We start from the raw sequence: 14,941 nt of genomic DNA on the forward strand, positions 1-14,941 counted from the left end.
AACGCAATGTCGTAGAGCAACCTAAGAAAACTCTACCATAACCAGGCAGAGGAGGATATAAAAGTGTATAGGAGCAAAACTAAAGAATCCAACCACTGATGGACAAACGTCAGAAGGTTTCACAATTTTGGATAGAGAGGTTTATGATGGAAGGTGGGCTAGGGTTGGCCTTAGCAGTCATGGTGACCACAATCTAGAATTTCCCCAGCGTAGGGCGAAAGGTTTTCTCAGATCGAAGGAATGTTAAAGGTAACAAGCAAAGGCATCAGTTTAAGCAATAGCATTACCCAAGTTTTCAGTGGTAGAAGACAAAACGGCTACCAGAGTGGTTTTGGTGTGACCACACCACTTTCATGAAAAAGGTGGTTTCAAAACTTTAGCAACGATGTCATACAACGCATGACACGTGGATGAGGACCTGATCTAAAAACCACCCTCATCGCACACTAAAGTTCGAAGGCATCGGTCGCGTGATATTCGGCTCAATCGTCCGATGGAGCAAGGCAGATCAACGCTCTGGATCGAGCGAGCAGTTTGGTGGGGCTCAAGGGTTAATCTTCTTACCTCTTCATGGTGCAATGTATACCTCGGCCATTAGATCAAAAGAGAAGAATGAACGGTAGCGATCAAAAGATAGGAAGGGTTGTGCGCGTGGTTACATGTGGGGAGGGCTCATAGGACCTGAGACACCCGATGATTTTACGTGTTTGTAATCAAAAAGGGTTGGGTGGGTACTTTTTGGGAAACTGAGGGATAGGCTTCAGATGGGCATTTTCCTTTTTGCTTATGTCCACACAGGGTGATGGAGTTTGTACATATTGTAATTTTTGTTTGATTTAATGATAAGAAGGCACAACTCTTGCATAAGCAAAAAAAATAAAAAATAAAACACATAAAAATTGTCTATGAAAATGGAATTTTTGAATTTAATTACAAATCATTTGTGTTTATGGTACATAATAATCAATATATAATGTTATTTTTCAAATTATTTATATTTATTGTACATAGTAATTAGTGATATAGTACATAGTAATTAATAATAGAATACAGAAAAGTCAATTCTTGCCATCATTACACAATAAGAGGGGAGACATTTCAACCAATCATATTTGAGATAAATAAAAGTAAATCTTATTTAAAAATAATAAATTTAATTTCATAATGTTAAACTTTGGATAGATTTTGATTTTTTTTAGTCAAAGAAAACTAATAACAAGTCAATGAAAAACTGAATACATTATATCTTGCCAACAACATGTATAATAACATAAGAAATATTCATCCAATATGAAAGTCTAAATTTTCATAACTCAAATCCATGTACGATATATGTTTTAATTTTGGTTTTTAAGAGACACGCGCCAAGTCTAGATTGAGTACAAAGAAAATCACATCACCTTCGCATTAATTTATAGAATGTATTTCTCAACACAATAATGTCTTTCCATTTGATAAAAATTATTGTTCATTAATTTCATCCATCAATAACACCCAAACCACTTTCAAGTGTGAAGATGAATTTTCTCCTTACAAATTTTTTAATCAATTTCCCTGCAAAGATATTGGTTCCTTTGAAATTAATAATTAAAAAGACAAAAATATACTCAACCTTAAGTTTCATTGAATCATGATACTAGCTAGCTAACATCTCATAGAACTCACATGTAAGACTAAATTATTGCACCAATTTAAATTCATTATATATAATTCAATTTTTTAATTTTATAGTATTCTTCTAAATTAAATTAAAAAAATAATTATATATACTTTCTCTATTCATTATATATTTTCCTCTTGTCAACATAAATATAATCATCCAATCATCTAATCATTTCTATACATGGTACTACTCCTAGTCTTCCAACCATAGTGTGAATAGAAGAGCTTTACAAATTGTGTTACCCATCAATATCTTCTTGATGTTTTTCATTCAAATCGAAGGTAGCGGAAAATTCTACCCCGTCTTTAATGAACACGAATTCCCCCATAACAATGTGCTTGTGAATTCAATTTAATGGAAAGTGTTTACGTAAATATTTATTTTTAGAATCTCTCGTCTCTATTTTTGGTTGATGATTACATTTTCTTAGCTAATTAATTTTCTATAGCATGTGTATCTTCTGCAGGTTATTCTGCTTCTAACCTAGTTTGAGAAACTTTCTATTCTTACTCTCAATTAGTTTTGAAATTAAATACTGGTTTGAAATGGAATATACATAAATATAGTGAAAGATTAGTTAGTATAACAAAGCATGTATATAAATAAATAAATAAAATTTGACTCTCGAATCAAGTTGGATCGTAACCATTGAATGAATTCACATTCTAAAAGCTTGGAAATTCCTTCATTCACAATAGAAATAAAATTCTTTCCAAAAGTATCCTCTCACAAACTAATGCTCGAAGGCATAAACTTAACGTCAAATTCAGTGAAAACGGGCATGAAATATAATTTAAGAAGATGAAATCATTTAAAACTTGTCTTTGAATAATGAAAGGCTCGCCCGATGATTCACAATATATCATTTTGAATTAGAATAGATTTGAATGAGAATAGATCTAAAAGTAATGTATGCAGCCAAACACTCCAAAAATGGCAAATAATTGAATGAGATATTAATAGGGAAGTATTTTGAATCGAGTATCTTGATTCACATTGAGAATATAGGAAAACTAGATGGTATTTTGATGAACATTTCAATTTTCTTCCAACATTGCCTGTGATAAAAATAAAATCAACATTGGTTGGTATCTCATTCTTGTTAGCAATGAACAATTTGAATACAAATTTTAAATTATGAAAATGTCTAACATAAATTTTATATTTAATTTGAAGGTTGAATGATAGGGATATTCCATTGATAGCATAACTTTTGTATTAGTGGATAGTTAAGGTAAGAGTGTAGTTTCATTGCGAAGGTGATGGGAAGTTTTATAAGTGCATTCATTGTAATGCCACTTCAAAAAGGTAATGATCACTTAGATATTTATTAAGCTTGGGAAAAAGATGGTTGATTTCAAAATTTAGGTAATCATGAATTATGTAAAAAAAAAAATAGTTTTCCGAAGGTTTTATGGGAAATCAAGCTTGATTGAAATATTGCAAGTGAAAAATAATGTTTTCACATATTGGAAAAGGTTATTTTATTATGGGATAAGGCCCAAAATTAGGCCTTCCCAATGTAAGGGAGCAATCAAGAAATTGATGCCCAATTACTTTTCAAAGTTAAAAGAGATGGGTGATGAAAGAATTACACCAAATTTCCTAGCTAGGCCTAATTTAAGAAGAAAATCAAATTATTGAATCCAATTAAGTGATTAAGCTTAATTGAGAAATCAAAGCATTATCCACTTTTTAAATAAGAAAGGAGGTTAATTATGGATTTTTTTCTAATTCCCTAATCAACCCAAGTTTATAATTCAAACAGGAAGCCCAATTTTAAGATCAAATGAAAATATAAAGCACCTTCTCATTTAATAATGTAATATCTGGAGAACATCAACATGGAACCTTTAACATCATTTTAAGTTGTAAAATTATAGTTATGCTTGCTCATATGATATATTCCAATCCTAAATGTGACATTGGACATTTTAAATATCTTTTTTCTTTCTTATAAGTGTTGAAATCCATTACAAAATTCCATTTGTACATTACTTAATTCATTCATAGGCATAATCAATTAATTCAGAAATATGATATTATATGATATTGGCTAGACTTCTTTTCAGAATTTAAATTTCTTTTTGTTTTCTTAAATATGATATTGGTTAGACTTTTTTTCGGATAATTTATATATGTTAGGATTATGACAGTGTACTTAGTTTTCTAACAATGGAATATCATATTCATACTTCACAAAAATTACATCTATTACATTGTTAATGGTACCGTGTATGAATGTAAGTATTATAGAAGCAGTCAATGTAAGCCTATATGTGTTAGTTCTCATTAGAATAGATTCAATGGTGAGAAAAACCTATTTATATATGTTAGAATTATGACAGTGTACTTAGTTTTCTAACAATGGAATATCATATTCATACTTCACAAAATTTACATCTACTACATTGTTAATGGTACCGTGTATGAATGCAAGTATTATAGAAGCAATCAATGTAAGCCTATATGTGTTAGTTCTCATTAGAATAGATTCAATGGTGAGAACAACCTCTTAATATTTATTTTCTCAATGTGAATCTAACTCACAATTTTCCTTCATTTTCTATCAAATGTAAATGTCTCTTACTTGAACAATTCATCAGTGGGTGTAGGAAGTTACATTTTCCATACATTAACCTTCCATTGATTAATCATACTATAAAATATTTAGGGATTATATACCTCTTCAATCAATGCCATCCCCTCTATTTCTACAATATCATTGTCTTTTTCTCCTTACTCTATCTCCTTTTTCCTTCCTTTTTCCTTCCTTTTCCTCTTAAAATTGGCATTGGATTCATATTTTTTTGTTCAACTCTCCTTCTTCTTTTATTCAATTTCATCTTTGCCCATTTTCTTTAATTATTCTTCATTTATAATTCTTTGATATTCAATATTTATTTTTCCCTTTGCTTTAGGTTCTCCTTTTTCCTTCACCTCTACACGTGTTTTCTTCTTTTCTTGAATGCCTACTTTAGTTTTTACCTCAACCTCCTCCTTTAATGTAATCTCTTTAGTTGATTCCTTAACAGGTTACTTTTCTTTTTTCTTAACCTCAACTTTAGAATTGGCTCCTTTTTCATCTTTTATTTTTTTCTAGGTATTTACTTTTTTCCTCTAAGTATTTGAAATTTTCAACAACCCTTTCTACATCTTCCCTTATTTTCATCTCACTTTCCTTTCATAATATTTTTTACCTATTTAGTACCTCATCATAGGTAACCCATATATCTTTTCACTTAAAATTCAGTTTTTTTCATGATAGTAGGTCAAGGTAATTTTCACCTCAAATATATGTTTTTCAATGATATCTAAAGGAAAATGAATTTTCTACCCTCAAGGGGAAAGTGATAAACTTCCATCTTCTTCCCTTTCATCCTTACCAATAATCAATAAGTCAATCCATATAAATCTATAAACAAAGGAAATTGGGGACATAATTTATTTTGATGCTTAGACAAATAGGCATTAAGACCACACAGAGTTTTCTGATAACTAATATGTCAGGTTACCAGCTTATGAGGAGCATAGAATAGAATTATGTGAGGAAGTGTTATAGCCCCGTATATCTACATATAACTATGTCATTCATATATATACTACTCTTCAATCTTTTATGGCACTATAATGGCTTCTTGAGACAATATTGGGCATATCATGAAAAATATTAACTCAAACAACAATGAAAAAGGATAGCCGTGAATCTAAGCATAGTTCTGCATGTACTTATGCACCCACGGATCTTTAGAATACATTTGAATTGCATTTTGTTTAAGCGTTGATGGCCAACCCATGCCTACAAATTTATTAGAGTCACACACCGCAACCAATATATAGGAAGACATATATAATTAAGGAGGATTGGTGGATGTACTAGGTTTGGTCTTGTTGATGGATTCACTCAATGAATGGGAAAAAATGGTTTCCAAATTGAGAACATTTCCTTATTCACTAGATTCATGGATCAATGGCACCAAAGGCACTTTCAAGTGTGAAAATGTCTTTTGTCCATACAATATGCTAACTAATTTAGTTGCAAATATATGGGTTCCTTTAAAGTTATTAGTGAGAAATGCTTGAGTATCCTAGGCTTTAAATGTCCCACCATCATGAAACCATCTAGCCAAGATATCATAACATTCAAGTGTAAGAATGAATTCTTGCATAAATTCATTCATTATATACATTCAACCTTTGTAAATTTTTAGTATGACTCTATAATAATTAGAAACAACAATTATATGTGCTTCCATATTCATTGTATATTTTCCTCTTGTCCACATTAGTGTGATCAATCAACCATCTAATAATTTATACACATAATACTATTACTAGTCTTAAAATAACATTTTTGAATGGAGGAGATTTGTAAACTATATACCACATGAGTATCTTCTTGTTTTTCTTTTCATTTAGATCTAAGGTAGTCGAAAACGCTACTCCATCTTTAGTGAACATGAATACCCCCACCCCCTCCCCCCCATAATGATGTGCATTTTCAATTTTATTTTAATAGGAATTTCTTGCATGCATAATTCTTCTAAAATCCTTTTACAATATTTTCATGGATGATTTTTTCCCTTAACTGACTACTTTATCTTAGTTGGTTACTTTCTAGGGTGTGTTCTTCTATAGGTTTTTGTTTCACTAGCCTCTTCCTTCTACCTTTTCATTTTTGGGTCATATAAATGAGTGCATCTCCCCCTTGCGAATCAACATACCATGTTAAATGATTTAGATAAAGCACTTAAACAATTCCAATGCCAAATTTTCAATTTAATAATTCAATATAAATATATTGTTTTCAAAATAACATGAAGCCTACCTTGATTTGAGCAAGATTATTTTTAAAATCTCAATAGCTTCGTCACTTGTTTTGAAATCAAATACTTATTTTAAATAGGTTAAATATGAAGACAATGAAGGATTGATAAAAGCATCAACTATAGACTCAAATTATATCTTAACCATTGTGTTGACAATGCAGCAAGAAATTCCTAAATTGATTTTTTCCTTGAATTAAATTAGCAATAAAATTGTAATTCCACATCACAAGACAACTTGTACGAGTTAACTAAGTTAAATTAACTTAGTTGTCTCAATTAATTTGAGTATAGGGTCTAACTTGAATCATGTAGAGTGTCTCCTACATTATAGGAGCCTCGGTTGAGTTTATTTTGAGTTGTAATTAATTAATTCAATTTAACTGAGTTAAAGTGAGTTAAACTAGTTCCAACTGATGGAGGAACTAGTAGGAGGACAGGCAGTGGGGTGTTTCTTCATGTATTCAACTAGTTAAATGATGATTTTCTCATAAATAACTCATGCATGTCATATCTGAGAGTTACCCAGTTGATATTGGAGTTTGGGGGCATTGTACTATCAGTTGTATAATCATCTAAATTGTACAGGTGGTGCATGTAGTCAAAGGAAGGCGTATGCCGATTGCATAATTCCAATTGAGGAATTTCCCTAATTAATAGGGGGCTAATTCCCAAGGAAACAACGCAAGGAAATATGGACTTGGGCAAGCCAAAATTTGGTTAAGTATTGGCATGGGCTTGTCTAGGAAGTAGTGAGACAGATAGAGATACTGCAGAGGTTGCTCGAGCTCTAGAAAAGCATTTTAATCTTCTCATATTTTATAACTAATGCAATATACAGATAGAAAGGGTCTTTTAGATGTGGCTTTCCCCAAGAAATCACTGTGTAATGTGTTGATTGAATTCTTTCTCTTGTATTCTTCGTTGTTTCACGATCATTTAATTGTTTCTGATGATGAGTATAGTAGATTCAAGTCTATTGTTTTAGTAAATTACAATTAGCAGTTTGAATCTACAAGGAATTTCTACATGGTTTCAGATCTATATTTGTGGAAGTTTCTACATGGTATCAGAGGAGAAATCACTCTAGAAGAGGAGAATATGAGTTTGTATTTTGCAGGTGAAATTGAATTTGCAGTATCATTCTTTAGAGCCAGTGGGATGTCTTTCTACATATTGAGACTTGAATATTCCCTTGAGGGTAATTTGAACTATATTTCTTTGAAGGACAGGATGGAGGTAGTGTTGGAAGACAACGGGCTAAAGGAATTCCTAGAAAAAGATATTCCTAAGCCTCCGGAAACTGATGCTCAAGATTTGGCAGAGTGGAGGAAATGTGTTTGAAAGGCGAGAAGGACCATACTAGAAGGATTCAATAAATGGTAGGGAGAAGTTACCAGAGGGAGAGTGTTTATGGTCTGACTTGGTGCTAGGAGAGATAAGGCAAAACACAAGAGATGGGACCTCATCCAAAGAAGTGGAACAGGACTTTGCACTAGTAAGTAATGGAAACAAAGTCAAGGGAAAGAATTCCCAAGGTGAGGAGGGAAAGAAGAAAAACTTTTCCAACATCAAGTGCTTTCATTGTCATGAATTTGGTAACTATGCCACAAAATGTCCACAAAAGAAGGCAAGCAAGAAGAAGCTTGCATTAGCAGCAACAGGTGAAGCTCTAACTTCAAAATTTGAGCTTGATTTCACCCTCATTGCATGAATGGTGATATCATGATAGGAATCATGTGGTGTCTTGACAATGGTGCCTCGTTCAATATGACGTGGAATAGAGATCTCTTCAATGACTTGGAGGAGAAATACCTCAAGAAAAACATTAAGTTTGGAGATGATGGAAGGTATAGCGTGACCAGTATCGGTATAGTTACTTTTCAGAGGGATTTTGGCTCCCCTCTCAGACTCACGATTGTGATGTATGTACTAGGTCTAAAGAAGAATGTTATTTCCTTCGTAGTATTGGAATACCATGGCTATGATCTGATATATAGCAAAGGAAAGGTTTTCCCTAGACACATCACCATGAGACAAGTGAAGAAGATTGGTGTGTAAGTCAAGAACATGTATTCACTTGATCTCAAAGACGCATGCAAAGCCTTGAGGAGCAAGACAAAGTTTAGATACTTGGTGGTTGAGAGGGAGCATAATTTACCTCTCAAAATGGAGCCTTAGAGGCAGCCTCAGCAAGTTATGGCGTAGCCACAATTGCAGAAGCAGAGAGGAGACAAAGTGGAAAATCCACTCAAGAAGAGACCCCCAGTAGGGGGAAATTTCAAACTAAGTGGGCAAATGGAGCTCATGCAGGTATACCTCCAGGTGTGAGGAGGGGCGATATGAAACCTTTGTTCAAGAGTTTTAGAAATTGGGCAAGGTCAATTGAGGTGGTTTTTATTTCATGGATCATTACCTTTGATGCAGGAGGTTGACAAAAATGAGGTGGTAGTCTGGAATTAGACTACTAGTTAACTTTAGAACCAATCAGTTGCGCGTTACTTAGATTATGTACTTGTATTTTTTTTCCTGAGAGTCCCACTTACCTAACCAATCACTGTCAGTCCTTTCTTTGACTTTCCCTTTTGTCAAGTGCTTCAATCTGTGCCGTTGATTTCTTCCTTCAGATCCAACGGATATCGCATCATCCGCTCGCCAACTAGCTCGGATGATCTCCATCGTCGATGTGACCATTCCAATGGAACCTGTATCATGCAATATCGCACAGATTCTTGCATGACCGATATCAGGTTGAGAGCGCGTGAGAAAAGTAGTTTTCTCATGCTACGTGTCACCCACTTAGGCTAATTGCATGAATTTTAGGAATACCATTTACCACAAGATACCACTTCCACTTATCGAATACAACCCACGTGTTTAATTAATACTTTAAGAAATTCGCTTAAGGAAAGTTTTAACGCTTAAGTACAATATTAACCCTTAACACTAATTGAATTTGATTTATAAATAAAATGTTTAAACAGAGAAAAATACATGATTAGGGTCCAGAACGTTGATACACAGATACAAATGAATTTCTTCATCAGAACAGTGCGTCCACACCACACTTCAATAAATTATTCAACAAAATGGAAATTACAGAGTCTTGGCCCTCTCGGCTAGATTACAACAGTTTGTCTGACCTCTATTTCAATCTCAAACCTATCTCTCACTCAAACTCTCGCTTACTCACTCTATTCTCGATCAACTAATCTCTCTGTCATTACATTCTTTTTTCTTTTATGAATCAAATCCTATCCTAACTACATTAACAACTTCAACTCTATTTTTATCAGTCTAACAATAAGATCCCTATTTTCAAGCTCTAATACACACCTATACTAACAACTTATCTCTTAGCCTAAAAATAATACAGTGATCTAATTATTACAATAATTAAAGAAAAGATAAATTCGAGAGATCCAACCCTCTCTACTAAAACTGATTTTGACCACTCAGGTCAATGACATTCATCTCATGTTAGCCACAACATGTGAACATACAATCACATTGTTGCATAAGTTTGGATGCTCCTGCATCAGACTCTCGGGGAATAAAAGAAACATCCATCAGAATTTCAGGGTTTACTCCATACTTCTGTAATTTTTTTGTTGTTATCCAACTAGCATCCTCCACTGGTTGTCCCTTCCATTTGACTAGATACTGAAAATAAACCTATCCTCTGGTTCTTTTGGATACTCTTTTCTCCAAAACAGCTTCCACCTCTTTCTTCACTGTTTTTGGCATTTGTTCTTCCCAGTTTAAAGTTTGAACTTCACTTTGTCTCTTTGTATGGATACAAATCTGCAACATTAAAGATAGGTGATATTCCAATCCCTTCTGGAAATTCAATTTCATAAGCATTAGTTGAAAACTTCCTCACAATTCTGCATGGCCATATCTTTTTCATCTTTAATTTATTATAAGTCCCAACAGGAAACCTGTCTTTCCTCAAGTTTACCATCACTAGATCACCCACTTGGAATTATTTTACCTTTCGCTTCATATCAGCTCTTTGTTTTTATTTTCCACTGCTTTCCTACAATCTGCCTTTGACATCTTCCTGTAGTCTATGCATCTGCTCTGCAAACTCTTCAGCTTTTGCACTTCTTGTCTCCAGTTTGCCCAAATTTTTGAGCTCATACACACCTCTTGGATTCATTCCAAAAATAATCTGAAATGGACTCATTCCAGTACTTCGGTTTGGAGTGTCATTATAAGCAAACTTAGCTTGAGCAAGTGTTAAATCCCACTGCTTAGGATTTTGATACACTAAACCTTTCAATATGTTTCCCAAGCTTCTGTTTACCACTTCAGCTTGTCCATTTGTTTGAGGGTGATATGCTGAACTGAAATTAAGGTTGGCACCTAGCTTCTTCCAAAGAGTTCTCCAGAAATGACCAACAAACTTTGTATTCCTATCAGACACAATACTTATAGGCAATCCATGTAACCTTACAACTTCTAAAAAAACATATTAGCAATGTGTTGCATCGCTAGTCTTTTTACATGCAAAGAAATGTGCCATTTTGGAAAATCTATCTGCCACAACGTAAATGGAATCATTTCCTCTTTGCGTTATAGGCAATCCCAAAACAAAATCCATATTAAATACATCCCATGGTTGGTCTGGTATTGGCAATGGCTGGTACAATCCTGTATTTTGGCTTCTCCCCTTAGCATGCTGACATATCCTGCACTTCTCAACAAATTTCTTAACATCAATTTGCATCTTTGGCCAACAGTAAAAGGCATTTACCTGAGCCAAGGTTTTGTCTTATCCAAAGTGTCCAGATAATCCTCCACTGTGTTTCTCCTTGATTATTTTTTCCCTAATAGAACATTTGGGAATACACAATTTGTTACCTTTAACAGTAACCCTCCTTGGATAAGATAATCTAACCACTGGCTTCTATTATGGACTATTGGGTTTTGTACAACTGCATAAATATCTTTAAATTATGCGTCATCTTTATACATATCAACCATTTCTTCAAATCCTACAACACCAACTCTTAATTTTTTCACAATGAAATTTACTCTACTCAAAGTGTCAACAACTTTGTTCAACTTACCACTTGTGTGTTTTATCACAAAAGTAAAACTCTGTAAAAACTCTACCCACTTGGCATGTTTCTAGTTCAATTTCAGCTAGTTGTTTATGAACTGCAATGCATGACTGTCAGAATACAATACAAACTCTTTTGGTAGCAAATAATGTCTCCATTTTTTTAAAGCTTGCACAATAGCATAAAGTTATTTATCATAAGAAGAATACTTCTTCTTAGCTTCATTTAGCTTCTCACTAAAGTATGCTATTGGTCTCTGTTCCTAACTCAAAATTGCTCCAATTGCAACTCCATTAGCATCAGTTTCAACTTGAAAAACTTTTCCAAAATCAGCTAAAGCTAAAATTGGCTTCTCTGTAATTTTCTTCTTCAGCAACTTAAAATTTTGGTCTGCTACTTCTGTCCACTTGAATGGCTGATTAGTCTCTTTGATTGTTTCAATAATTGGTGCACAAATCTGACTAAAATTTCTGATAAATTTTCTATAAAAACTTGCAAGACCATGAAATCTTCTTACCTAAAATATGTTTCTTGGAGTAGACCAGTTCTAAATTGCTTGGACTTTCTCTAGATCCATTTTCAAACCTTCTTTAGAAACTACAAATCCCAAATAGACTAATTCTTCTTTCATGAAACTACATTTCTTCATATTTATCAGTAATTTCTCTTTCTACAGAGTTCTTAAAACCAACTTAAAATTCTCCAGATGTTCTTCTTTGCTTCTAGTTAAAATTAGAATATCATCAAGATAAACAATGACAAACTTGCCTACATATTCCTTCAAGACTTCATTCATTAATCTTATGAATGTGTTGGGTGCATTAGTGAGTCCAAAAGGCATCACTAATGACTCATACAGCCCACTGTTTGTTTTAAATGCAGTCTTCTGTTCATCTCCTTCTCTAACCCTTATTTGATGATATCCACTCTTCATATCTATCTTAGTAAAATACTTTGACCCACTTAAACAATCCATCAAATCGTCCATTCGTGGTAAAGGAAAAAAATACCTAATTGTGATTTTGTTGATGGCTCTGGAGTCTGTGCACATGCACCACTCACCTCCTTTCTTTGCACTAAGTACTGTTGGTACATCACATGGACTAAGACTCTCTCTGATTAATCCCTTATCCATCAGTTCTTGCACTTGTCTCCCAACTTCTGCATTTTCTTGAGGAGTTAACATGTGTGTTGTTTTATTTGGAAAATTTTCTCCAAGTATCAGGTCAATGTGATGACTAATTCTCCTGATTGGTGGTAATGCATTTGGAAACTCATCCACAATAATATCAGCAAATTCATTCAAAGAGTTTTGATTTCTTCAAATAAATCATCTAAGTTTGTGGAAGTTAAAATTACCTTAGGTCTCGTTATGACAGCAAAATGTATATGTTCATCCTTCTTGACTTCTTGCAGCAATTCTTTCCCACTCATCAGTGTAACATTTTTTCCAGGCGTTTCTTTGCCTGCTTCATCCTTCAATGGAAGCAGCGTATGTTTATTTCCATCCTTCTCTAAAGTGTAAGTATTCCTCCTCCCATCATGAATAGCTTTTCGATCAAACTGCCAAGGTCTTCCCAACAATATTTGGCATACATCCATTGGCATTACATCACACAATATCACATCCTTAAAATTACCAATCTGTATCTCTACCTTGCATTGTTCTGTCACAATAATTTGATGTCGTTTTTGCAAACACGACACTTTGTAAGGAGTAGGGTGTACTATTTTCACTAATCCTATCTTGTCCACCATTTCTATAGAAACAAGGTTAACAGTGCTTCCACTGTCAATTATCACTTTACAGCATTTTCCATTGGACTTGCATGTAGTTCTAAATAAACTCTTTCTCTAAGATGGTTCTCCTGCCTCTTTCTTTGCCTCAAGCAATACCCTTTTCAACAACAGGGATTCTCCTACTTCAGGTGATTCTTCCTTGTTTGAAATTTGAGGTTTTTCTTCCTTTGCCTCAGCCATATTCACATTCCTCTGATTTGTTGCTTTATTATGAGGATAGTCCCATGATCCATGTCCCCATTCTCCACGTGTATAGCACCGAATTTCTCTTCCTTGGCATCTTCCTCTGGGTGCAAATCTTCCTCTACTAAAGTCTCCTCTATGTGGTGGTCTACTACTTGAACTTCCTACTTCATCTGATGGTGCTGAAATCTTGGTCTGGTAGTTCCTCTACCTCTTGCTAAACTTTTCCCTTTGTTCCTATGATTTTGTTTTCTCAACATCCTCTCCTCTGCTTTCAAAGCTACTTGATAGGCATCTTCAATTGTCTTCAAACTCAGCAATTTGATTTCATCCTGTATGTCATATCTCAAGCCATTGATATATCTAGCTACCTTCTCTATGTCATCCTCTACATGTCCTACTCTAATACTCAACTTATAAAACTCTTTTGTATATTCTTTGATAGTCATTCCTTTTTTCCTCAAATTCTGTAACTGTTTGAAAATATTTAACTAATAATATTTTGGCATAAATTTAGCTTTCATCTACTCACCATTTTATCCCATTGTTTGATCTTGGGCTTCCCCTTTCTCTCTCTAGATGTTTGTAGTTCATCCCACCAGATAACTGCATGACCCTTCAATCTAGTAACTACAAATTTCACCTTCTTTTTATCATCAACCTCCTCATAGTCAAAATACTTATCTAATGAACTGATCCAGTCCATCAACTCTTCTACATTGAGATTCCCATCATACAAAGGTATTTCCACCTTTGGTCTTCCACTTGCTTTGGCCAATATCTTGATAACTTTGGCAGCTTCACTTTCATCCTCTTCTTCTTCCTCAAAAGATTCTTCTGCAGCACTGGCATCTCCTTCATCAGGTGCTCTCCTTTGAACAATCTCCATTGTCTCCATCCTTGTACGCAGATTCTGGATCTCATCCAACAGAACTTCATTAGATATAAGTCTCCTCGACCTATGCCATCTCCTCTCCTCGGTGGCATGTTTACTGTAGAAAAACTTAATCTCTGTGCTCTGATACCAAATGACGCAGGAGGTTGACGAAAATGAGGTGGTAGTCTGGAATTAGACTACTAGTTAACTTTAGAACCAATCAGTTGTGTGTTACTTAGATTCTGTACTTGTATTTTTTCAAAGGGTCCCAGTTACCTGACCAATCATCATCGATCCTTTCTTTGACTTTCCCTTTTGTCAGGCGCTTTAATCTACACCGTTGATTTCTTCCTTCAGATCCAACAGATATCGCATCACCCACTCGCTAACTATCCCAAACGATCTCCACTATCGATGTGACCTATCCAATCGAACGATTATCGTGCAATCTCGCGCAGATTCTTGCACGATCGATATCAGGTCGAGATCATGCGAGAAAATTAGTTTTCTCATGCTATGTGTC

This window comes from Pinus tabuliformis, chromosome 1_1 (assembly GCF_031772625.1).
Source record: "Pinus tabuliformis cultivar Carrire ecotype Pingquan chromosome 1_1, CPIR1, whole genome shotgun sequence".
NCBI lineage: Eukaryota > Viridiplantae > Streptophyta > Pinopsida > Pinales > Pinaceae > Pinus > Pinus tabuliformis.